Raw genomic sequence first — 24,867 nt, 5'->3', positions numbered from 1 at the left:
GATAAACCTCAGCTTTGCTATAACTCTGCCTTGGCCTTCTGTCCTTCTGCTACCTCCCAGCTAACAATGACAAGCTCCTTAAAAATCTGTTTGCAGTGTAGTTGTAGCCTTGCTGGTCCCAGGATATCAGAGAGACAAGGTGGGTGAGGTAATAGCTTTTATTGGACCACCTTCTGTTGGTGAGAGAGACAAACTTTCAAGCTTACTCCTTCAGCCCTGAAGAAGAGCTCTGTGTGGCTTGAAAGCTTGTCTCTCTCACCAACGGAAGTAGGTCCTATAAAAGTTATTACCTCACCCATGACCCATCTTGTACCTTTAACATTCTGTCCAATTCCTCCCTCTCTGTTTGTGTGTGTGTGTGTGTTTTAGAAGAGCAGCGGCCAAGAACAGCATGAGGGCCACTGTAGTTGTCTTGCAGGGATGTCATTTTTCTAGTGCTCTTCAAAATTAGGCAGTAATTTAAACCTGAGAACCTTCCCTAGCAATTAGAGGGCTGTGCCTCTTTGCCCATGCTCATGGCAAAAGCTGTCTCAGAAATGCCCCCTCCCTAACTACCTCCTCTGTCCTGACTCTGGGGTTTTCCAGGGAAATAGATCAGGAGTGATTGGTATTCAGCCCCAGATATGAATGGGATCATTCTAGCCCTGACATGCCTGGTGACTGGATGCCTCCACCCCACTTGACTGCTGAAGTTTATTGATGGCTCCAAAAATAGATGGGCCAAATTCTGACCCTCCTCCTCAGCAGAGGCCTGTTTGAAAGCCCACAGGGAGCCTTTCCATTGACTCTGATGAGCTTTGGTTCAGGCTGCAGGTGTAGAGACCAGCCCCGCAGTTTAGCTGGGCTCTGGGGACATGGGGCAGGACTGGTACCTCCACCTCACAGAAATTCCCCCATGTTCTCTCACTGCAGGGTTTGCCGACCCCACAGAAAAACATGTGGGGCCTGCCTCCAAATCTGGCAGATCCCAGGAAACCTGTGTGAGGCCACGGACATCGTCCCAGATGCCCTATACGTCTGCGACCCTGCAGCATGGCTCCACTGGAACTGTGCTAACAAGGACTTGCCCACAGTCCCTAGGAAGGTATATGGAAAAGAGAATGGAACCTATAACAGTATTACCAAGTTTGTGTGGCTGGAGGAGGGATGATGCATGTCCCCAGTGCCCCCATCCACGCCTGCCTCCGGTCTGCCCACTGCCCAGTCTCCATCCTTTCCTACAGCAGGGACCCCACACCTCATGAAGGTGGCTCCCGGGCTCTAAGGAGATGGTGCCACATTGGAGGCTGTAGCCACTGTCTGTGCAGAAAGAAGTGAAATGAGTGCAGGGAGAACAAGGGGCCTCAATCTGGTTCAGTGAGCTTGCAGAGGGAGGCTGGTGCTGGGGTTAAGGCTACAGCTGAAAATTCAGGAAACCCAGGTTCTGTTCCCTGTTTGCCCTTGTACTTAGTCTCTGGGCCTCATTTCCCCATGTGTACAATGGGGATAACAGCACTGCCCTACCCCGGGGGAGTGAGGGCAGAACTATGAAAGATTGTGAGGTGCTCCTGGCAATGGGAGCTGTATGAGAACCTCAGATATTCTGGCCATAGTTCAGTCCTCTACTGCCTACCTTAGCTCTGCATCACTACCAGCAATCAGATGTGCACCAAGATAATATGCCTCCTGCCATTGAAAAATTACTCTCTGTTGTTTTTTTTTGGTACAGGAGCATATATCTCTTTGGATCCTGGCAATTGTTGCTGGCTATACCTGTCCCTTGTGGTTTAACCCATCGCTCATTGTCAATTTATGGCCTACATCCTTAGTTTCCAGGGTAAATCTGAGTCCACAGATAAAACAGTCCCCCACAGCCTAAAATACACCAACCACATGCTAAATCGCCCTCCCTCTTCCCCATCCACACACCTTTTGGGTAATCAGAAATTACTGTGCATGGCGGTTGCTTTTTCTTGAGGCCAAATACTGTAGTTCCTTATTTTTAATTTTTATTAGAACCTGCAGAGCCATTACCGTGCATTTGGAACCAAACGGCGTGAAAATTTTCCACTTGGGAAACAATACCACTTTTCCTAGTTATAAACAAACACAATAAAAGTAGGTCTTAAAATCCTTAACTGCTTTTATGCCTGCACTCTTTTTGCAGTTACTCAAATGGGAAAAATAAACTGAGCCAGTTATTCTGCAAATATTCTTTCCTTTACCCTGAGTTTGCAACTACACAACGTGTTATGTACTGAGCCTTTCTCCAGCCCTTTGCATTAACGAATTAAGCAGTAAACCCCCTTTTGGTGACCTAGGGAAAAGGGATCATCTACCTTGTGCACATGGGGAAACAGAGCCACAGATGTCATGTGAGTTGCCCAAGGTCAGACAGAGTGAGCGTGATGGAGCCAGAATGGGATCCAGGGGAGGTTCTGTACTTTTCCAGAACTCTCAGCCCAGGTGGAAAGGGGGTGAAGGTGGCTTTAAACCACCTCAGCACCCTCCTGATCCTGAGCTGTTCCGAGGGCTGGAGACGAGGCTGCTGGCATAACTGGGGGTCTCTCAAAGTTACAACAGCCTCCTCAGGTTGCCTGATGGGCAGCAATCTCCGCAGTGCTGTGTGCTGAGGCTCTCCCCGAAACACACCCTTCCTGCCCCCAGCCTCAGCCCTGCCCCAGCCACCTGGGCTTGGGAGGGGGCCCTCAGAAGGCAGCCTTGGAGCTGTCTTCCACAGTACCTGCACCATGGAATCCTCCCAGCTCAGTTGCAGGGTGATCAGGCCATTTTACACACGCCAGTCTTCTTACCCAGTGTCTAGGGGCCAGCGTGGGAGGGAGGATCCCATGGCTGGTCTCCTGACTCCCAGTCTTGTGCTTTCGCCAGGGGCGGCTTCAGGCACCAGTGCACCAAGCACATGCCTGGGGTAGCAAGCCACGGGGGGCGGCCTGCCAGTCACCGTGAGGGTGGCAGTCAGGCTGTCTTCGGCGGCATGCCTGCGGGAGGTTTGCTGGTCCCGCGGTTTTGGCGGCAATTTGGCAACGGGTACGCCGAAGGCACGGGACCGGCGAACCTCCCGCAGGCATGCCGCCAAATCCACGTTATCAGCGGACCTCCTGCAGACATGCCGCCCCTGGCTTTCACACAAGATCATCTCCCAGAGAACATCTTTTAAGTACAAGGAAGCCCTGTGTGCCAGCCTTTTATCTAGTTATTTTTCCTGCTATTTCCCATACCTTCAATCCTCACCTTCTCCAGGAAGAACCTGATACACATGAGGGTGTTAGAGAACAAAATGAGCCCCTTGTATGCATATCTTGTGTGCTAAATTTGAGCCTGGATCACCGGCAATGTGGCACTTGTGCTGTAGGATTGGTCACTGATGTGCCATGGTTCTGATTCTGCTCCCTGGTTGGCTAAGGTAAGATTTATAAACAGCAGTCCCTCTGTCTGTTCACAGATTGTCCACAGACATGCAACTTTCAACAGAGCCTGTCAGAATGGCTCCGGGAGCCTTTCCTGGATGAGCCACCTCACTGATACATATTCCTGGACTCCTTTGCAATGGCTGTTTGCAGGGGTGTGAGCAAGTGGGCTTGCGAATGCCAACGACATGGATGGGAGTCCTCCCAAGGATGTCTGGGAGTGGTCCTTGGCTGTGTGCACCTGGCTGTGCTTCAAACTATTTGGCTTCTGTTGAGAGGTTGGGACTCTTGGTGCACTGGACAGCCCAGAATCCAGACCCAGCACTGCAAGCTGGGTGGTGGCAGACAGGTCCCTCTTGCTCCCTGGTAGGAGGGTGAGGATTGATACAACCCAGATGGAACCAGGGCAGCTTTCACTCTCCTTCAGCTTAACATCTCTCCTCCCCAAGAACAGGCTCCTTCTGGCATAGGGCACATCCTTGAGCTTCTCCTGACCCACCTGATGAAGGCCTGAAGAATGAAGCCACGTCTTGGTGGGCACCAGTACCAGAGAGAGCTGCTGTCATTGCTTGCAAGTGATGCAGACTGAGGAGCCTTTCATCTGAAGGCAGCTGCCAGTCCTGGTTTGGGACGGGAGGGCTGACAGTGTGAGTCAGCTAGTCAGAGCACCCTCCTTCACCAGACTTCCATGGGGAAGGGAGGGGGAATAGCCAGTGATGTCAATCTGCAGGAGACATTTATGATCAAGCACCTTCTTCTTCTTTTTCCATATGGCTCGTGTAGAGTAGTGTAAGGGTGCGGACTCACTCCTGTGGAGCCTCCTGCTGGTCTCTGTTGGGAATTAGCTCTCCAGCTGTCAGAGTGTCCTCTGCAGGCCAGTGATCCACCTTACCACTGGCCCCATGTCCCTCCCAGGACCCCAGTGCCCTTGTCTTGGGTGCTACCCCCCCGGCAGTACCCCACTCTCTCTGGGTCTCCACACCCAGGAGAACCCCCGCCCCCAATCCTCACGTTGCCTCAGTCATGGCTACTGCCAGTCACCGTCTAGCCCCCGCACCCTGGGGTGGACTGCAGTCTATCAGCCAATCATCACAGGCAACAAGGGGTTTGGACTGGCTGCCTTAACCCACCCTCAGACTGCCCCTCTGCAACCCGAATACCTATGTGGGACTAGGACCAGACCCTGCAGCCTGGGGAGTTGCTGGCCTGGGGCTTCCCAGCCCCCAAGGCCTTTCCCCAGCCCTGCCTCACTCTAGGTCCTCTGGTGAGTTCCCCAGCAGCCAGGCCTGTCTATCTCTCCAGTCAGAGTGAGACTCCTGAACTTCCGGCTGCCCTGGCCTTCTTATAAGGCCTAGTTGCTCAGTTTGGGGCATGGCCCCAGCTGCAGCCACTTCCGCCAATCAGCCGGGGTTTTGCTCCCTTCCGGAGCCCCAGCCCTCTGCAGGGCTTTTCCAACCCCTTCAGAGCTGGAGCGGGTGCTCACCCCATACAAGCAGCAACTACAATTTCACCTGAAGTTGATTGAGCCAAATGGCTACAACAGGAGTAGCAGAATTTATTGCAGTAATGCCTCCTTCTTATTTATAAATTGGGCAGTAGGTAGTGATGTGCTTGATGGTCTGTCATGGGAACCACACTCACCCACCAGGGAGTCCTTGATTTTCCATTTATGCATTAGATGTTCGCATCTACCATGGTTGGTTTGAATTCGGTTCAGATTTGACCAAGATGACCATGGAAGGTCAAACTCAGAAACCTTCTGTGTGGGATCTGACACAAAGTGCTTATTTTTTAAGTCTTGTTTAGCCCAATCTGCTTTCCAAGCCTCCTTCTGATCATAGCCTGATTGCATGAGGCTAAACGAATGTTCCCAGAAAGGCTTGTAGGACTTAAGACTTTGCAGGGGGGCATTGTCAAGGTCTTATGAATAGGAAGGCTCACTGAGCTTCACGGAATGTTGCAGCAGTTCAGTGTTTTGGCGAAGGAGTGATGTTAGACAGAACAGGTAGCCATGGTGTTCGAGTCAATTTAAGGGTTCCCATGATGCACCGCATCACTGTATTCAGCTGGGTATATGCGAGTCGTGTGTGACTGCATCTGCTCCATATTGGTGCATAATATTCAGCTACTGAATATACAAATGCTATTGCAGATGTTCGCAACACTGATGCTAATGCACCCCAGGTTGTACCTGCTAGTTTCTGGATTAAGTTGGCTCCACTTTTTATCTTTGCAGCTACCTTCTCAAGATGATCATGGAAGGAGAGAGTGTGGTTGAGTTTCGTTCCGTGATATGTTGGAGTGTAATCATGTTGTACATTTTTACCATAGAAAGCTACTTTGTGTGTTTTTGTCACTCTTATTATCAAGATGAAATGCACTTAAAAAAGGGAAGAAGGAAAATCCAGGGAACTACAGGCCAGTCAGTCTCACCTCAGTCCCTGGAAAAATCATGGAACAGGTCCTCAAGGAATCAATCCTGAACCACTTAAAGGAGGGGAAAGTGATCAGGAACAGTCAGCATGGATTCACCAAGGGCAAGTCATGCCTGACTAACCTAATTGCCTTCTATGACGAGATAACTGGCTCTGTGGATGAGGGGAAAGCAGTGAATGTACTATTTCTGGATTTTAGCAAAGCTTTTGATACAGTCTCCCACAGTATTCTTGCCAGCAAGTTAAAGAAGTCTGGGCTGGATGAATGGACGGTAAGGTGGATAGAAAACTGGCTAGATGGTCGGGCTCAACGGCTAGTGATCAATGGTTCCATGTCTAGTTGGCAGCCGGTATCAAGTGGAGTGCCCCAAGGGTCGGTGCTGGGGCCAGTTTTGTTCAATATCTTCATTAACGATCTGGAGGATGGTGTGGACTGCACCCTTAGCAAGTTTGCAGATGACACTAAACTGGGAGGAGTGGTTGATACGCTGGAGGGTAGGGATAGGATACAGAGGACCTAGACAAATTAGAGGATTGGGCCAAAAGAAATATGATGAGGTTCAACAAGGACAAGTGCAGAGTCCTGCACTTAGGACGGAAGAATCCCATGCACTGCTACAGACTAGGGACCGAATGGCTGGGTAGCAGTTCTGCAGAAAAGGACCTAGGGGTTACGGTGGACGAAAAGCTGAATATGAGTCAACAGTGTGCCCTTGTTGCCAAGAAGGCTAATGGCATTTTGGGTTGTATAAGTAGGGGCATTTCCAGCAGATCGAGGGATGTGATCATTCCCTTATACTCAGCACTGGTGAGGCCTCATTTGGAGTACTGTGTCCAGTTTTGGGCCCCACACTACAAGAAGGATGTGGATAAATTGGAGAGAGTCCAGCGGAGGGCAACAAAAATGATTAGGGGGCTGGAGCACATGCCTTATGAGGAGAGGCTGAGGGAACTGGGATTGTTTAGTCTGCAGAAGAGAAGAATGAGGGGGGATTTGATAGCTGCTTTCAACTACCTGAAAGGGGGTTCCAAAGAGGATGGATCTAGACTGTTCTCAGTGGTAGAAGATGACAGAACAAGGAGTAATGGTCTCAAGTTGCAGAGGGGGAGGTTTAGGTTGGATATTAGGAAAAACTTTTTCACTAGTAGGGTGGTGAAGAACTGGAATGGGTTACCTAGGGAGGTAGTGGAATCTCCTTCCTTAGAGGTTTTTAAGGTCAGGCTTGACAAAGCCCTGGCTGGGATGATTTAGTTGGGTTTGGTTCTGCTTTGAGCAGGGGGTTGGACTAGATGACCTCCTGAGGTCCCTTCCAACCCTGAGATTCTATGATTCTATGATTACTATTTTTCCAGGGTTTGGTTTGAGCCTCCATTTCCAGAAATATTGTTCCATATTTTGGAGGTCCTCAGTCAATGCTTTCTCAGTGTCATGGAGGTTTGTGCTTGGATTGTCATGGCAAGATCATCTGCATATCCAAATTTTTGTGATTTAGTTGGGGGCATGTCACTTATGTAAATATTAAAAAGAGTTGGCGCAAGTACAGAGCCTTGTGGTAACCCATTGTTTATGATACGGAGTGCACTGGTCTTATTACTCAGGTACACCCTCAGGCTGCTGTTACTCAGCATAGTCCACAGCAGGCAAAGTGTTTGGTAGCAAGGTATAATTTTAGCAAGTTTCAGCATCAGGCCTTTAACCCATATAGTATCATATGCAGATGACAGGTCAACAAATACTGCGCCAGTCTTTAGCTGTTTTGATAGCCAAGCCTCAATGTGATTTGTGAGTGCCAGAACTTGGTCACAACAACTATGTTATGGCCAGAAGCTTGCTTGTTGGACAGGGATAACTGGCTCAGTAAAAAGGCGTATTCTTTTGAGGATGATACGTTCAAGAAGTGTATAGATCGTAGATAATGGAGAAATTGGCCTATAGCTTCCCACTTCACTGGGGGGTTCCCAGGCTTTGGAATGGCAATTACCATTGCCTCTCGCCATATTTCAGGAATCCATACTGTCCTTAAGGTAGCAGAGTACAATGTTGCTAGCCATTGGAGTCCCTTGGGGCTGAGATGGTGGAGGAATTCTAGCGGAATACCATCAGGGCCTGCACCCTTCCCTTTTTTCATTGCAGTAACTCCTTCTTTTACTTCTTCAATGCTGACAGTGTTGATAGCATTTTGGTCTTGCTGGAATCCCTTCGGATTCAAGCCCCTAGGAAACAGCTGGTCAGGGAGAAGATCCTGCACATCCCAGCTGGTCCAGAGTAAAGTGGATGAGGTCTGCCACCATATCTACATGGTCAGTCACCAAGTAAAGGGAATGGCCAGAACCATGTTTTCAAAGAAGTGGGGGAATGCAGGGTCCTCCATCAGAGAGGGGCTGCCTTTAGTATCTGGTCCAGCAGAGATACCTGGCCTCAGAACGCCTGTCTCTGCTAGGCCCAGGTAGCACCTGGAGCATCCTTATCTAGATGAAGCAATATCCTAATTTCAAGGCTATTCAGAGCTCTCAGTGCCTTGGAAGCCTGAGGCCTCAACTCCAATGGGCCTGACAGTGCCAGGTACCCACCGGCATTAGGACATTGATGGAGCAAAAATCTTCAGTCCCACCATGCTGATCTGAATGAAGACATCAACTGACTGACACCTCCAGCTAACTTCAGATCAAAGAGCATCGGTACCAATGCACTCAGGGCTAGGCTAGCTGGACTTTTTCACCCCTTGCCACTGGGGAGAGCTGCCTGAATGTTGGGGGTTGAGTGGGCTCCTGAGGAGGACAGAGCACCTGGTTTGAACGAGAATTTGCATCAAGCAGCAGCACAGCAGTGTGTGAAGGTCCTGTGGGCTCTGATCCTTCCCAGTGATCCTGAGCACTGATTCTCACTCACCCCCTCGAAGATGTGGGGGCAGGGGCAAGGCCTGTCATGCCAGACAGATGCTGATATAGGCAGCGCTGGTACAGGCTCCATGCCCAGCTAAGGGCCTGAGCTCTGGATTGCTCAGGACTAAAGGAGGACTTTAGACCTTGGAGGCGGACTTTGTGCCAGGTTCATAGGGAGCTCCAGAGAAGACTGTGAGCGTGTGCAGGAACTCTGTCTGGGGCACTGCTCCCAGGGACAGCTGTGAGCACAGCCCACAGCAGAGTCAGTCGCGCTCTATTCTGAGGCGTAGGATACAGCCATCATGCCACCTATGAAGGGCATGCTCTGACGGCACTTGTAGGAAGTGTTCCAACAGCTGGGCCATCCTCTAACCACTGGAAAGGAAAAAGGAAAGAGGACAACCCCATGAGGTACAAGCTGAAGTCTAGCGATACAGCAGAAGCTGGAGATCAGTGACCCAGCATTGACAGACAGCAGATGTGTGGAGATCTGACACAGCAGAAACCTACGCTCTCCAAGGTATTGGGGCCTGAAGTCATGAAACCTTGAATTATCAGTGAAGTCACCATCTTTGCCCAACCATAGAAGCTGGTAGCGAAAAGAACATGGAAGCAGTAAGTTGATAAAGGAAGAGGCAAGAAGGAGCCCATGAGGAGCCAAGCTGAGATAGGTGGGTACCTACTGCGTGAGCCATGGGCCAACTGGGGCAGTTACTTGGTGGAGCTGCTGCATGCGTGATAAGCACAAAAAGATGTGGTGGTTGAAGCATGGGGGTGCCGGTATTCCGTGGCAAAGGCTAGTATGAGACATCCCCCACTGCAAACACTGGTGTTAAAGCATCAATCTGCCCTAATGGGGGGATCTTCAGACAAAAAGTAGTTACCGTAATGCTCTTTTTATGTATTGAAAAGCTGAATGCTGAACTGTTGGTTGGCACAGCTACATATTCTGTACGCAGGGCTGACCTTCCCCTAGCACTGAAAGATTGGGACAGAGTAAGTACAAGGAAAGCAGACCTCCCTTTGATCAGGACCAACATTCCACTAGCTTTATAAAGTAGCATGTTATTGTTAATTATTATTATTTGTCTGGTAGTAGCGACCAGAAACCCCAATCAGGACTCCATTGTGCTGGGTTTTGTACAAACACACAGGAAGATACTGTCCTGCATACAACAGCTTACCCTCTAATGCCCTGATCCTGCAAACACAGAACAATACATAGATCTTTTCATCAGAAGACCTTAAAGCACGTTACAGAGGAGGGCAGTAGCTTTATCCCCTTTTTACAGTGAGGTAAACTGAGGCACAAAGAGGCAAAGTGACTTGCCCAAGATCACTCAGCAGGCCCATGGCACAACTAGGAATAGAATCCATGGCTTGAGTGCTAGTTCAGTGGACTAACCACTATGCTACGCTTAAGATGAAATAACTTTACTCCCATAAATAGTTCCATTTGCCTCAAAGTTATGTACATGCTCAAGTAAGGGACCAAGAAAAGAGCTTAAAGTTGAGCTGGTCGAAACTCTTACAAAGGCAGTTTCATTCAATTGTTTCAGAATGGATCCTCTTTAAAAAATAGCTGTGGTACTTCTGTAATTGGAAGATTGATTTTTTTTTCAAAAATTGTACTTTTCAAAAGCATTTTGAAAAATGTTGCCAGCAACATTTTTCTTTTCAGAGCAGTTTTTATTGTGAACACTCCCACCATGTGACTAAGCCAACAAATCAAAATTGGCAATAAGGAAACAAAAATGGGAAATCCAAAACAGTGAGCAAAAAAACAAACAAAAAAAACCCCCTATTCAGCCTTTAAAAAATGGCCAGATTTCATTAAAACAAAAAAAAAATTGAACGAGAAATTTTGAGCTGCTCTGGTACAGACTAAGGTCTAGTCTACATGTGACAGTTGTACGGGTATAACTGTCTGTTAGAGGTGTGATATTTCTAGATCAGGGGTGTGATAAATTTATACTGATACAACTCCTAGGGTGCATTATGTGGGTATAGCTTATTCCCCTTTTACAGGGGAATAGCCTTACTACTATAAAGCACATTTAGACCGATACAACCTTGTCCAGACTGGAGGGGATGTACTGCTTTACTATACCGATTCTGTTCTATTTTATATATGTTTTTATACCACATATCGTTAAAGCAGTACAACTTCCTAGAATGGACAAAACCTAAGATATGGTTCTTACAATTTGCTGTAAACTTTGACACCATGAAATAGAACTGGTTGGGAATTCTTTGACTAAATATTTTTCATCAGAGAATGCCTGTCTGTCGAAACCAAAACCTTTTGCAGAAATGTATTGTTTTGATTAAACTTCTGCCAGGAGGGAATGCCTGTTCCAGGATGGACTTTCTGGTCAATACCAGAGGCTTCCTGAATAGCCAGTTAGGGCATTTGCCTAATATGTAGGAGACCCAGGTTCAAGGAGTTGCTCCGTCTGATTTGGAGCAAAGACTTGAACCAGGGCTTTCCACACCCCAAGTCAGTTCCCTAGCCACCATCCCAGCTCAGAGCCCTAGTCACTAGACTATTGGGCCTAGTCAACACTTAAAAATTAGTTCAACCTAGTTATGTCACTCAGGACTATGAAAAATTTTGCACCCTGAGTGCCATGGCTAAGTCGACCTAACCCCTAGTTGTAGATGCAGCTAGGTCAGTAGAAGAATTCTTCTGTCGATCTAGCTGCCACCTCTCAGAAAGGTGGATTAACAACACCAATGAAAAAACTCCTCCTGCCAGCCTAGGAAGCATCTGCACTGTGGCACTAGAGCGGCACAGCTTCAGCACTGTAACTATGCTGCTGTAGCAACCGTACTGTAGACATTTGGCTATTCTAGGATGAGGCCCTCTTTTTCTGAAAAAAGTTTCAAAAGCTCTGGGTTTCGTTCTGATGTGGGATGATGTGAAAACTTGACATTTTTCTAGGAATGGAATTTGTGTTTTCTAGCCTTACTACGAGTCCAATTCTCCTGCCTTACACCTTATGTAGTCTTTTAGATCTGGGTAATGCAGTGTTGCCAACTCTCATGATTTTATCACAAATCTCATGATATTTGGGCTTTTTTTTTTTAAACACCAACTCCTTGGAGTCATGTGAATGCACCAGAATCTCAGCTTTCATTTAAAAAAAAAAGAAAAAAAGAGTAAGTAGTTGCAGAAATAAGCTTGGAAACATGAACCTCAAAGTTTCAAAAGAACTTAATAAAATAAAATAAAAAGAACTTAACTTTTATTATTAAGATCTCATGATTTTGGGGCTTGACTCGAGATTTTTGAATGCACAGTGCTGGCACTATTGCACTGTCCATGCCGTTCCATTCTAACATGGCAGTGGGTTGGACCCGCTTTGCCTTCGTGTAAGTTACTACACAAGAGCAGGCCAGACATATTTAATAAATGAATTGTTTAATTTATAAAATGCCCCTAGCACATTATTTAATGCATGGAAAAGACGAGAACCCCAATAATTGTAAACATACACTATGTCACCAGGAGAGACTGCCTCTAGCTCCAACACAAAGAAATCCAAAGTCACTCCTCTGAGTGGAAACTAAGTAAATTACCGTGGTCACGTATCTTGTAGTGACACAACAAACTCAGGCTCTGCAGGACCAACAGGGAGGAGTGAGTTCCAGAGACTAGGGCCCATTAACTGAGAAAACTAGGGATACTGTTCTTGAATTAATGAGACAATCTTCTAAAAAGGCTCTTTCCCATCAGAAGCTGACATCCACTGAAAGTTTCTGGACAAGCTAAGAGGCAGTGCAGCCATCAAGATGAAGACAAAGAGTAAAATCCCTTGAGACCACAAGATTGGCACAAAAGAATGTATAGTCTTAAAGGTCACCCGTTATACTAAAGGCACATTTATAACCAATTTATAAAGGTTTACTAAAGGATAGATGCTATCAGCATGTCACAGACAGGTGGTTATAAGCATCAACAAAAAGCATGATAGACAGTTATAAGCCATGGTTATCAACAATCTGTTGACCTATGGGACTGTATGATAATTGATTAACTCTTTTTAAAACATCTATTAATCATTTATTAACCCTTCCTAACCTAGTGATAAATATACCCTCGATGAACATGTGACCGTCTTAAAACTTATGGCTGGGTTATTTAGGGGATTTCTGATAGGCTAATGAATCTACCACTTCTACAGCTGGTTTGAATCCAGTCCAGAATGAACACCACCACCTGAGAGCTGTTGGAGAGCCAGCATGAAATAAGACAAAATGGTCTCAGATGTCTTTCTAGAGGGCTCTAATCAGCCTCCTTATTGGCAGATGTGTCAGAGACTGACCAAGGACTGAATGGACATGGAGAGTAAATGCCAGTCTTGCACCACCAGGGTGGTCTGTTCTGCACCAAGACTGGGTCCTGCTGACTGAGGCCTGGTCTACACTGGGGGGGGGGGGAGGTCGAACTAAGGTACGCAAGTTCAGCTACGCCGTAGCTGAACTCGAACTACCTTAGTTCGAACTACTCACCCGTCCAGACGCCGCGGGATCGAAGTCCGCGGCTCCCCCGTCGACTCCGCCACCGCCGTTCGCGGTGGTGGAGTTCCGGAGTCGATGGGAGCGCGTTCGGAGTTCGATATATCACGTCTAGATGAGACGCGATATATCGAACTCCGAGAAGTCGAACGCTACCTGCCGACCCGGGCGGGTAGTATAGACGTAGCCTAAGTGTGGGGAGAAACCTCCCTCTGGTGCTGCCTGTGCTAGACCTGTTCTGTGGATGAATGAGAGGCTTTGTCCTTCAGCATTCTCAGCCTGGTACCTTTCACCAGTGCTAAATTAACTTTTTTTAAAAAACTGAAAAAAGATCAAGACATGCTTATTTAATGGAGCTCCCTGTAGGAGCTAGAAGAGATGAGGTCATTCTCTGACTCCCAACGAAAGCTGACAGCTCTAACTAACATTAAAGCCGGAGCCGACAGGAACTGAAATAGCATGATCATGCACGTGGCATTGAAATCAGGCTCCAGGCCAATCTGACCCAGCCACATGCAGCTACTCTGAAAGTTGCTCAGACCCCAGTGACAAATGCACCATATTAAATGTTCCTTAACTGGGCTCAAGACCACCTTTGTTCTTGATGTTAGTAGAAATCATGCCAAAATCCAGCACTGCTAAGGAGATTCTGATGAATCTTTCAAAGTTAATGAGGGGTGATTGCTGATGACAAGGTCAGGGAGAGCATGAGCAGGAGAAGTAAAGGGGAGGAACACTTCAGCTGGGGATGTGACCATGGCAGAATCTCTAGGAGGAAAAGGATAAGTCCCTCCACCCTTTCTCAGCACCTCAGTAAATGTTTTGCAAAGTGGCCTCTGATTTTCATAGATCCTAGATTTTAACAACAGAAGGGACCATTAAGATCATCGACTTTTGGATGCCCAACTGGAGAGCCCTTAACATGTTATTATAAGCAATAAACTTTAGTTCTGGAGAGTGTCCCAGTGCAATGTCATTCCACTGCTAGGGCATCTCTAGGCAACCAAGCACGGTGCTGGGAGCCGGAAACCACCAGCTTCTAATCCCACCGCTACCAACATCTGACTCTGTGTCCTCCACCAAGACAGGCAGGCTGGCATTCTGTGCAGCGCCTCCAGCCCAACCAAGGTGGGGAGGGAGGAAAGTGGCTTTACACGACCATTTGATCCTTCAGAATCTGGGCTGCTCCAAAATAGCCCCAGATGTAACTCAGAGGAGCAGGTGACTCTTCTAATTTATGGCGATCCATCAAAGCCAGCCTATGGGCTGTGGAGCAGGCCAGAATCCACACAGTACTAATCATCTACCCCCTTCCCTCAGCCTGTCCCCTGTCCTGGGGATTAGGAGGGGAGCATCAGAGTGCTGCACTTGGGGGAATTTACAAGCTAGCTGTGGTGCGTTAACAGCCCCTATATGTGATGGAACAGCTTAGAGGGGGCAAGAATCTGTCCTTTAACTGTTTTGTGCCTCAATTTCCCCACTGCACATTGGAGATGGGCACCTCATGGGGCAATGGTGAGGAATGGAGTGTTAACATGGAAGGCACATGGAGGCTTTTTGATGAAAAGGGCCCTAAGGGGCAAAGGATTCCCATTACTGTGAAAGCAATGAATAGAGATCGCAGCAGAAGTAAATAGCCTCTCCTGCAACCTACCAGCCTTCAGCACACAGTGGCTGTGATAGTGGCCCATACCTACTCACGCTCAGCTAAGAGAGAAAACCTAAAAGCTCATTAAAGCATCTCTTGGCAGAAACCCCATCCTCAATTTCAAAAATCATTTCATTTTTTTTTTATGACTCAGAAGCCTGTGGGGTCTCGTAATCTAATTAACCAAAGCGCCTGCTGCTGCAGCTCCGCTGTCTCAGAGAATACAAATAGCTGAATCCCTGGCATTGTGTATCCCCTCCTGGCCAGCCAACCAGCAGCATCCCTTTCACCGGGCCACCCCTGCCTTCCTGCACTCTCATTGGGCAGTCCATCAACGAAGGTCACGGATTGGCTAGTGGGGCTCACAGAACATGCACAAAGTAATGGGGCTCCCTGCCCCCCTCCCCCCATCCCCTGGAGAGCTGTGCAGTAGGAGCAGAGAGCTGTCTACAGATAGGCCAGGGATGGTGGGTGAAAAAGCACTCCATACTGCCATGCTCTCGGGGGGCACTAGAGGGTAACCTGTCCTCAGGTGGATTATAGAGCAGGCTTCAGGCTGCATAACGACCTCGGGTAGGTGCGGGGGGCAGCAGGGCAGGCTGCCCTGGAGGCTCTGCCCTCCAAACCCTTTCCTCATGGAGTGGAGAGTTGGGCTTTTCTCTGTTAACTGGAGCCAGTGAGGCCTCGTAATCCATGGCACTCAGTCTCTAGTCTCCAAGAAGACAGGGGCTGTACCCAAACTTGAGCCCAGAACATCCTCCTGCACCCTCTCCTGCACTCCAAACCCCTCTGCCCCACCCTGTAGCCCACTCCTACACCCTAAACCCCTCATCCTGAGTCCCACTCCAGAGCCTGAACCCCCAGCCCAGATCCTGTACCCCCTCCCACACTCCAACCTCCAGCCCAGCCCAGAGCCCCCTCCTGCATTCTGAACCCCTCATTTCTAGCCCCACCCCGGAGCCCTCACCCCCTCCTGCACTCCAACCCCCTGCCCCAGCCCGATGAAAATGAATGAGTGAGCGAGGGTGGGGATTGGAGTGAGCTGGGGTGGGGCCTCAGAGAAGGGGCGGGACAGGGGTGCAGCCTCAGGGCAGGGCAGGGTCAGGTTGTTCGTTTTTGTGCAAATAAAAAGTGGCAACCCTAGGCTCCATCTCCCCCTCTCCCCCCACAATTCCCTCAGTAGTGGCCGGTCCCTGACTGAGTTCAGAGGCAGTACCACAATGCTGATAATCAGAGGAGCCCCATGGGCTTATGTGGCTGCTCCTCAAGGCATCAGGAACCGTTACACTGAAACATGTTCCCTCCCGGCTCCTAACAACCACACAGGTTGGGGCTGGTGCAAACTTAGCCCCTGCTGAGGGGACGGGGGGGCTTTATAGTTAATTGAGCTGACAAACACAAACCTGAATTCAAGCGTTCTCCCAAGTTCGGCTGCAGGCCCTTCCCTCCCTGCTGCTAGTTCCCTCTGCTTCACAAACACACTCAGCGCCCGATTTGTGCTTACCCTGTGCCCCTGCATGTGGGCTGTACCAGCACAGGGACACCACAAAACAAGGACATGGCTCATCCCTTCACCAGGGAATTTCCCTGGAGCTGTGGAGCAGGGCTCTCTGGCTCTAGTCTCCTGCCCTCCAGCAGGAGGTCTTGGCAAAGAAGCCTTGAGGGATAGGCATAGGGTGCTTGTGGGGAATGCCCAGGGCATTCTATAAAAGCAGCAAAAAATCCTGTGGCACCTTATAGACTAACAGACGTTTTGCAGCATGAGCTTTCGTGGGTGAATACCCACTTCTTCGGATGCAAGTGGTGGAAATATCGAGGGGAAGGTTTATATATGCAAGCAAGAAGCAAGCTAGAGATAACGAGGTTAGTTCAATCAGGGAGGATGAGTCCCTGTTCTAGCAGTTGAGGTGTGAAAACCAAGGTAGGAGAAACTGGTTCTGTAATTGGCAAGCCATTCACAGTCTTTGTTTAATCCTGAGCTGATGGTGTCACCCACGAAAGCTCATGCTGCAAAACGTCTGTTAGTCTATAAGGTGCCACAGGATTCTTTGTTGCTTTTACAGATCTAGACTAACACGGCTACCCCTCTGATACAGGGCATTCTAGAAACCTAGATATACAGCGCCTCTATCTTGATCATAGGGACAGCCTAGTGCCAATGCCAGGCTGAATCAGTGGCATTAGACCTTTTGTATTCCTGGGCTGGAGGGAATAGGGCCCAGCTGACATGATGGCAAGAGTGATCCAGGAGAGCTGGTGGCTTTGCTGCACAGGGCGCTACAACCCAACAGAGTGCTGCCAGCCTCAAGTGTTTACCAATCACGAGACAGGGCCACCAACGTTACGAGATGGCTTAAAAATCACAAGAGTTGCAAAATAATAGATCTGGGGATCATTTTATTTGCTGTCCAACTTCTGAACTTTTAGGGCACGCTCATGCCACATTTTCACAGGCTTGGTCTGCAACCATGAGGGCTAGAAAATTCCCTTTTTTCTTTTAAGTGGACATTGAGATTCTCAAATAAGCCCATGACTCCAAGAGCTGGGGCTTGATGAAAATTTTCAAATATCATGAGACATGCCAAAAAAAATAATTACAGGTGGCAGTACTGCTAATGCCCTGCTACAAGCAGTCAGCTGTTCCGGCGGTTGTTCCCGGAACTCCTTCCTTGCTACTATGCCCCATTTCATCAGCCCTTGGAACTCCTGGCAAGGTTGCTCAGTAGCCTGAGCTCCATCCCTTGGCATTGCAGCCCGTCTTTGATGAAATCTCCTGCAGTGGTCCCAGCTTCCCCCTAGTTACATGACAGCAGCAGCCAGCCTTATGGGATGGAGGAGCAAAGGTGTGTGCAGTCAAATCTCACGCGGATATGTACAGGGGTCCTATTCTAATCACACTTTGTGCGCGGCGTGGCATGGAGATAATTTGGGGTAAACATCTCCTTGTCACTTAGCAGTGCGCATGGCTCTGCATTGCACATGTGCTCAGAGCTCCCTTTTGGAGTTCATAGCAGTACCATTCAGCCTTATTGAAGGGCAAACCATGGTGTGTTATACAGCCCATACGCCACTTGCAGCCTGCAACCATGGTTACTGTAGGGCTCCAGCCTGTCCAGGTTCTGCTGAATTGTTTTCAGTGGCAGACGGAGAATGTCACCAGCAGAGCAGGGGGGGACAGAGGCCTCCTTTTTGCAGGGGGAGCCATTGGACATCTGCACCACGACTCACTGTGAGGAAGACTGTGCTGCCCTGGCCCTGCTGGAGCAGAGGAGGAGACTCCAAGGAAGAGACTCATGGGGAAGAGGAGAGTGGTGAGAGAGGCAGCGGGGAGAGAGAAGAGCAGACATTCTGGGGAAGAGGGGTGGGAACAAGTGGAGGCTGCTTCCCTGAACTGCTTCAAGGCCAGGCCAGCACTAGGCGGAAGCCCAGGGAGACAGACAGAAATGAGGGGCAGAAGACAAAGGGCCTGAGTCTCAGTTACTCCATCCCCACCATGGGGAGGCTTTGAGTTCCTGGATTTGAGTGCCTGGCCCCTACTGTATGCTAGAGCACCTTTGGGGCTGCTCTAACTTCTGCTCTGCTTCCCATGGTCCCCTACAGTCTCTGAGAAGCCAAGAATAGCCGTAGTGGGTGTGCTGTAGCCACAACCCCAATCCACCCCGTCTGCCACTCGCTGGGAGCTGGGGTAGTAGAGAGCCCTTAAGCTAGTTGTAACCAGCCAAGGAGGGCCCAGCAGGTGTCAGGAATGAGGACTTGCGGTTGCGCCTGCCCACTTTCCAGCAGCCTACGAACCCAGCTGAGCCACAACATGCCTACAGCTGCAAGCTCTCCTGAGCCTGCCTTGTTCCTCTGCAGCTTTACTCTGCTCCACCCTCTCCCTTGCCTGCTTCTGGCTTCAGCTGTGACCCTGGGCTCTGACTCCTGGTCCCGAACTCAGGCTCTAACCTTCAGTGCTGTTCATGGCCTGTGACTCTTGCTCCAACCACTAGGCCTGACTGCCCACATCCTGGTTCGTAGCAGAGGGGGGTTTCCTAGGGGCTCTTTAAATGCACTTTAAGGACCTTTCATGCTCCTGAAGCAGCCAAATGGGGCCTGAGTGTGATGGAGCCTCAGGCCCATGGTAGGGACAAGGAATGGGTGGGCAGGAAGGGCAGCCAGGAACAGAAGGGTGAGAGGAGAGGAGCCGTTGATGAGGTGGTGCTCGGAAGAGGCAAATGCATTGAGGGGTAGGCTGGCAGGAGGGGAGCAGCACTTGCCCTGCTCTGCTGGAGTTTCCCCGCTCCCCTGGTATGGCTACCCTTCTCCCCAGTCAAGACTTGCTTCTACCTGGACTTATTAAGATGCTTCTGAAAAGCAAACTCTTTGCCTTTGAAATGCGCCAGCCTGCACCAATGGCTGGGGTTGCCCCAGAGGAAGAACCGCCTGGACACCCTTGTTTAAGCTTCATCCCTTCCCCAAATGTTACTCCCCTGAAACCCTGGCAGGGAGACTGTGGGGCAGGGGAGGATGAGCAGGCAGAAAGAGTAAAGACGACATACTTGGAGGTGCTGCCCCAGGCCTGGAATTTGGCCACGAACCCAAATTTGTAGATTCCAAGGCCAGACAGGACCATCGTGACCATCTAGTCTAACCAGCTGTGTAGCACAGGCCAGAGACCTGCCCCAGAATAATCCCTAGAGCAGAGCTTTGAGACAAACATCCAGTCTTGATTTAAAAATTGTCCGTGATGGACAATCTACCACGACCCTTGGTAATTTGTTCCAATGGTTTATTTACTCTCACTGTTAAAAAACATACACCCTATTCCCAATCTGAATTTCTCTAGTTTCAGCTTCCAGCCACTGGATTGTGCTAGATCTTTCTTTGCCAGATTAAAGAGCACATTATTTAATATTTCTCCCCCCACCCCGGTAAATACTTACAGACTTCTAAATAAGTGACTACTGCTGCACACAAGCATGGAACAGAGACACGCAGGATGGATGACCACAAGAACAGTGGCTTTGGGGGATAATAAAGAAATCTGACGATTTTTAAGGCATTTTAACCAATACAGCTACAGTATACACACAGACCCCACCATGATTGGCTGGGTTACCTCTGATGTTACAAAACCCCCAACCGTGAGCTATCCATAGGGCAGGAGCCAAGCCCTGTAAACCAGCAAGGAAGTATTGAGGGGAAGAGGAGCAAAGCAGCCCGGCCTGTCCTGTTGCGATTCAGGCTCCCTCACCAGCTGGTGGTCCAGCAATGGGGAAGGATGTTAATGCGGGGCACTTGGGAGCCCTGTGGCGTCACTGTGCAGGCTCACAGCTAAACTGTTGGCAGAACCAAAAGGTCCTTTGCTTTTCTGCAGTGCCCTGCCCATGAAGACTGCAGAGTGCTCTGCAAACCTCAGTGACTGAAGTATCACAGGTAGGTAGGAAGTATTGTTTCCATTTTACAGCTGGGGAACTGAGACACAGAGAGACTGAAGCCCAGATCCTCCACAAAAGCATTTGAGGTCCCAACTCTCATTGATTTCCATGGAAGTTAGGAGCCTGAACCCCTCTGTGGGCCTTAGTGAGTTGGCCAAAGTCACACAGGAAGTCAGTGGCAGACCCAAGAATTGAGCCCGTAACTCCGAGGCCTGTGCTTTAATCACTCAGCCATCCTTCCTGCTGATGGAAAATGGTCTTATTCTCAGGGACACCTGGCTCCCCCAACAGAAGGATGAGGAACAGATTCCATGGGCCAGATCCTGTTTATCTGTTGTGCTTATCTGGCCCCCATTACTATGGAGTCCAAGCACCTCACTATCTGTAATGCATTTCTCCTTCCGACACCCCTGGGAGGCAGGCCTGGGCTGTTATCCTCATTGTACAGGTGTGGAGCTCAGGTTCTAAGTGACTTAGCCAAGGTCACACAGCAAGTCTGTAGCAGAGCAGGGATTTGCATCTGAATCTCCCTAACCACCAAGCCTTCCTTCTCTATGCAGCATCCTCAGCTGGTGCAAATCAGCCAACCTCATTGACTTTGACAGAGCTGCACCCACTTGCACCAGGTGGGGATCTGGCCCCACAAGTGCCCACATTCAGCCCCCCGCCCACCAGACATGTTACTGTCACATGGGGGAGGGTTTGGCACTTACTGTTTGCATGGTGCTTAATGGGCTAGATGGTACCTTTGTTGTGGAGGTGCCTCTGGACCCTCTGGCAGTGGGAACTCCAGGAGGGTTCTCCTCGACCCACACAAATGAGTGTCTGGCAGTGTCAGTGTCCCCACCCTGAAAACAGGGGCAGCAGGAGCTCAGTCAGCTCTTCTGGCTAGCGTGTGCACGGAGGGACGGACAGACAAATTAACCACCCAGCTCCCTTAAGGTAAGCTAGTGCCAATGCAAAGCTAGTAGTGGCTGTACACCTTGGCCATACTGCATCCAGCCCCTGCACAGGGGGAGTGGAGACGCTCTTTGCACCAGATTTGGGCCCATTCTCCACAGTCTGCCCTTGCCCAGCCAGGCAGGTCCTGATGACATGAGGCCCATAATGTTGTTCTGGAGAATACAGTGTGTGTGCAGCCAGCCTCTAGTATTGAACTAGCACCATGACCTTCTGAAATCTCCTCAGGAGGAGCGAGGAGCTGCTTTCCGAAGCATGTGCTCATGTGAGACAGGGATAATTAGGCAGGAAAGCCCCCGGACTCTGGGGGGGGACGGGACTCTGCAGGCCTCGCTCCCCACAGCAATGTCTTTGAGTCTGACACAATGCTGGCCCCAGTGCAATGGACACATTCTCTGATCTGGCTTCCTGCTGGACAGGAGATGGGGAAGATGGCTCTGGCCAGATGCCTCACTCTGGCCAGCTCCCTGTTCTGTACAAAGAGATTTCAGTGGAGGCTCAGAGTGAAGTTGTCACATGCAGCCAGGGCCTAAAGGGAGGGCTGACACAAAACCATGCTGTTCCCCGGGGAGCTCTCTGCTTGTGCAGGAGGGAGGAGACACCCCTTCAAAGGGGACAGCCTACACCTTCCAAGTGGCCAGCAATGGGAGAGCAGAGTCTTCGTTCCCTTTACCGCCCACTTCCAGCTGAGCTGCTCCTGGACAGGGGAATGCATCTCAGTAACAGCCTCTGTGCTGCCCTGCACAGGTGCACTGTAGTTCTGGCAGTTCCATACCTGGGCTGCCCAAAGAGCCCCAGGGAAAGGCTGATCTTTACTTGGGCTACCCAAAGGGCTAGGGCAAGGCCACTTATTCCCCACCCCTCCCACTGGCAGCCAAAATCTTAGCCTTACTAGAGAAACACCACCTTTACCTCAGTGACTGGGACTCTTAGTAAAAATAGCTTGGGTTTTTTTTAACACAGTAATGATTCCACAGGCTGCACCTTGCAGCAGGGCCACTTTAGTACTTGTTAAGTGTCTTCTGCAATGTTTATGGCCTAGCAGTTAGAGCAGGAAACTTGCACACAGGACTCCGAGGTTCTCTGCCCAGCAATATCACTAATTGTGGTGTGACCTTGGGGAAGTCACTTCACCAATCTGTGCCTCAGTTTCCCCAGAGGATGATAATGTTATCACTGGGGCAGAGGGTTAATATGGGGAGAAAGTATCCAAAGAACGGAGACAGCAAGACTGAACTCCCATGTCATTTCAGAACCTCATGGCCCTGGGCTTTGCACTTCAAAATGATTTTGAGGGAGGAAATACAAGAGGTCACCATTTACACCTGTACTTAACTTTTGTGGGGGAAAAAAGCTGAACTGAGAGCCATTTAGTTTGTGGCTCAGCTGACCCCCAGACATACCCTCTCGGCTCAGGCTCCCACTTTCAGACTTTCCCCTTGTTCTCTCTGGACTGGTGTAGGAAAAATCTTGTTCACAAAAATCCTAACTGAGATGCACACTTTGAAGTACCCAGTAATGTACAAATTGATAGACACATGCGGGTTTCTTTTTTATAAAATGCCTAATGATAATATGCTACATTTTCTCGCTAAAAATATCATCCACTCAGATGTGGAGAATGTAGACTGTAATACCAGCTACTAGAATGCAGGCCCGGAACACCATGCCCCATCATCCAACAGCCACAAATCTCTGTTTATCCTAGCAATTAATCCTCCCCTATGTTTGGTGATATTATAATTACAGAAACATTGCCATTCTGATGGGCTTGTTTCCACCAATGTATTTTACTTTATTTACATCACCACAATAGGCTACAGCGAACAAAAAAAGGGGTGAAATTGTATTTAGAGAGACAATGCCACATGCATTCTCAAAGCATTTTGTAGATGTAAGTCACCCTGGCTCCAAATGACACGTTTATTGTGTGAGCACACAATGAGATCAGATTAAATATTGACTAAAACTGGCCTAACTCACAAAATAATGAAGAGCACAATAGTATGATTTAATCCAAACCACTAGAGAAATACACATCTGTAACATACAACATGCCTTTCCCACAGAAATACTCTTTGCATTCTAGCTAGCCTTCGGCAGGAGAATTTCTTCCTCATAAATTATGTATTTTTTTTTTCAGTTGCCAACACATTCCCTTTACCGGTTGCAAAAACATGTCATATTGTCTGGTTTATAAATGGGCAGGTGGTGATATCTCTGCATTCTCAAAACTGAGGTGGGGAATCAAATATGGCTAAAGTCAAAAAGTATTTTCCCTTTGTCCCAAAAATGTGAAATATGCCATTACAGTGCAGTCATTATAGGCACCTCATTAGAAAGTACTTTCACACCTAGTCGAGGATCAGCAAACTATCCTGTGTCTTCTCCCCCCCCCCCCCCCAAAATACAAAAAGCCCCAGCAAGGCAAATGCCAATATAACAATTAAGATAATAATATAGTGCCGAGTGGGCTAAATACACATTCTTCCCAGACGCTGGACGTTTAAATTCTGCAATACTGTCCTGGCTCGTTCAAGATTAAAAGAGAACAGTAACCTAGCAAAGACAAAAAGACAGAAGGTAAGAAAAAATCCCACTGATCAGTAAAGCCCTTCCATAGTCCAGATGCAGTCTTATCACTTCAGCTTCTCTGTACCATCTCCATGACAACCGTGTAATTTGGATGCTATAACCACTGCTGAACTGATCTTTAAATGTAGCTTTGTTATAAAACATAGTACAGAATATGTCAGAGTCTTGGTAAAGAAAACTTGCCCTATAAATGAGGGAGGTAATTAAAATAGTCCCATTTTCATGTTCCATTCTCAAATAGTCCAGATATTTTAAATAACCAGAAGAATTAATATGTTTCTCTTAATGGGCAGATGATTTGGAAGTCAATAACAATCCTCATCAATTGTTTTTGGTGAGTAATGTGTCTGAGTACTACACCCCAAATTCCCAGTCCAGACACCCAGCTGAGAGTTGGAAGCAGATATCTGAAAGCAGATTCAGAGAATGGGCATCTGGACGGACAGACGGACACACACACACACACACCAACTGAGACAATTCGATCCCTAGCATTGAAGCACAAAGCTGATACATCAAATAAATAATAATAATGATGATGCGGCCATACCTAACCAAGCAAAATAGGACATAGGATGCCATGGGGATGAATCAAGTAAATGATCAACAATGATAATAGTGTATATTGTCCTTGCACTTACCGGAGCAATAAGCCTTTTTTAGTTCCCCCCCAACGCAGCTCTCTTTTCTCCTCACCAATCCATGCAAAATAATCAGCAGCTACACATAAGGAGTTGCCCCATCCCCCTACCTTCCTAGACTTTCCTTTTATTGGTTTTTTTTTTCCCCTCGCAGTGGGTCACACCTCCCAGGCTTTCCTTCAGGTGTCAAGAGATTGCTAGAGATGGAGCAGGAAGGATGGGAGGGAAAGGGGACAGAAAGGGGAGGGGGGAGAGATAAGACTAAAAGGGGAGGCAGAGAGTGATTGCAGTCAATGAAAGGGTGGAGGGAAAGACCTTGCTACATAAACCTAGAGGAATAGATTGCAGCTAAGCAATCGG

At 48.7% G+C, this 24,867-nt stretch overlaps 1 protein-coding gene across 1 annotated transcript in view; it reads right to left on the bottom strand.

Annotated features, from left to right (window-relative positions):
* Positions 1–24,543, bottom strand: part of LOC120370226 — a 50,575-nt gene extending 26,032 nt beyond the window's left edge. The window contains exon 1 of the mRNA XM_039484608.1: positions 24,508–24,543. The gene's annotated coding sequence lies outside the window, so the exon portion shown is untranslated. The remainder of the gene's footprint in view (positions 1–24,507) is intronic.
* Positions 24,544–24,867: the final 324 nt, after the last annotated feature.

The sequence above is a fragment of the Mauremys reevesii genome, linkage group 8 (assembly GCF_016161935.1).
Source record: "Mauremys reevesii isolate NIE-2019 linkage group 8, ASM1616193v1, whole genome shotgun sequence".
NCBI lineage: Eukaryota > Metazoa > Chordata > Testudines > Geoemydidae > Mauremys > Mauremys reevesii.
This window is presented reverse-complemented; position numbering and strand designations above follow the sequence as displayed.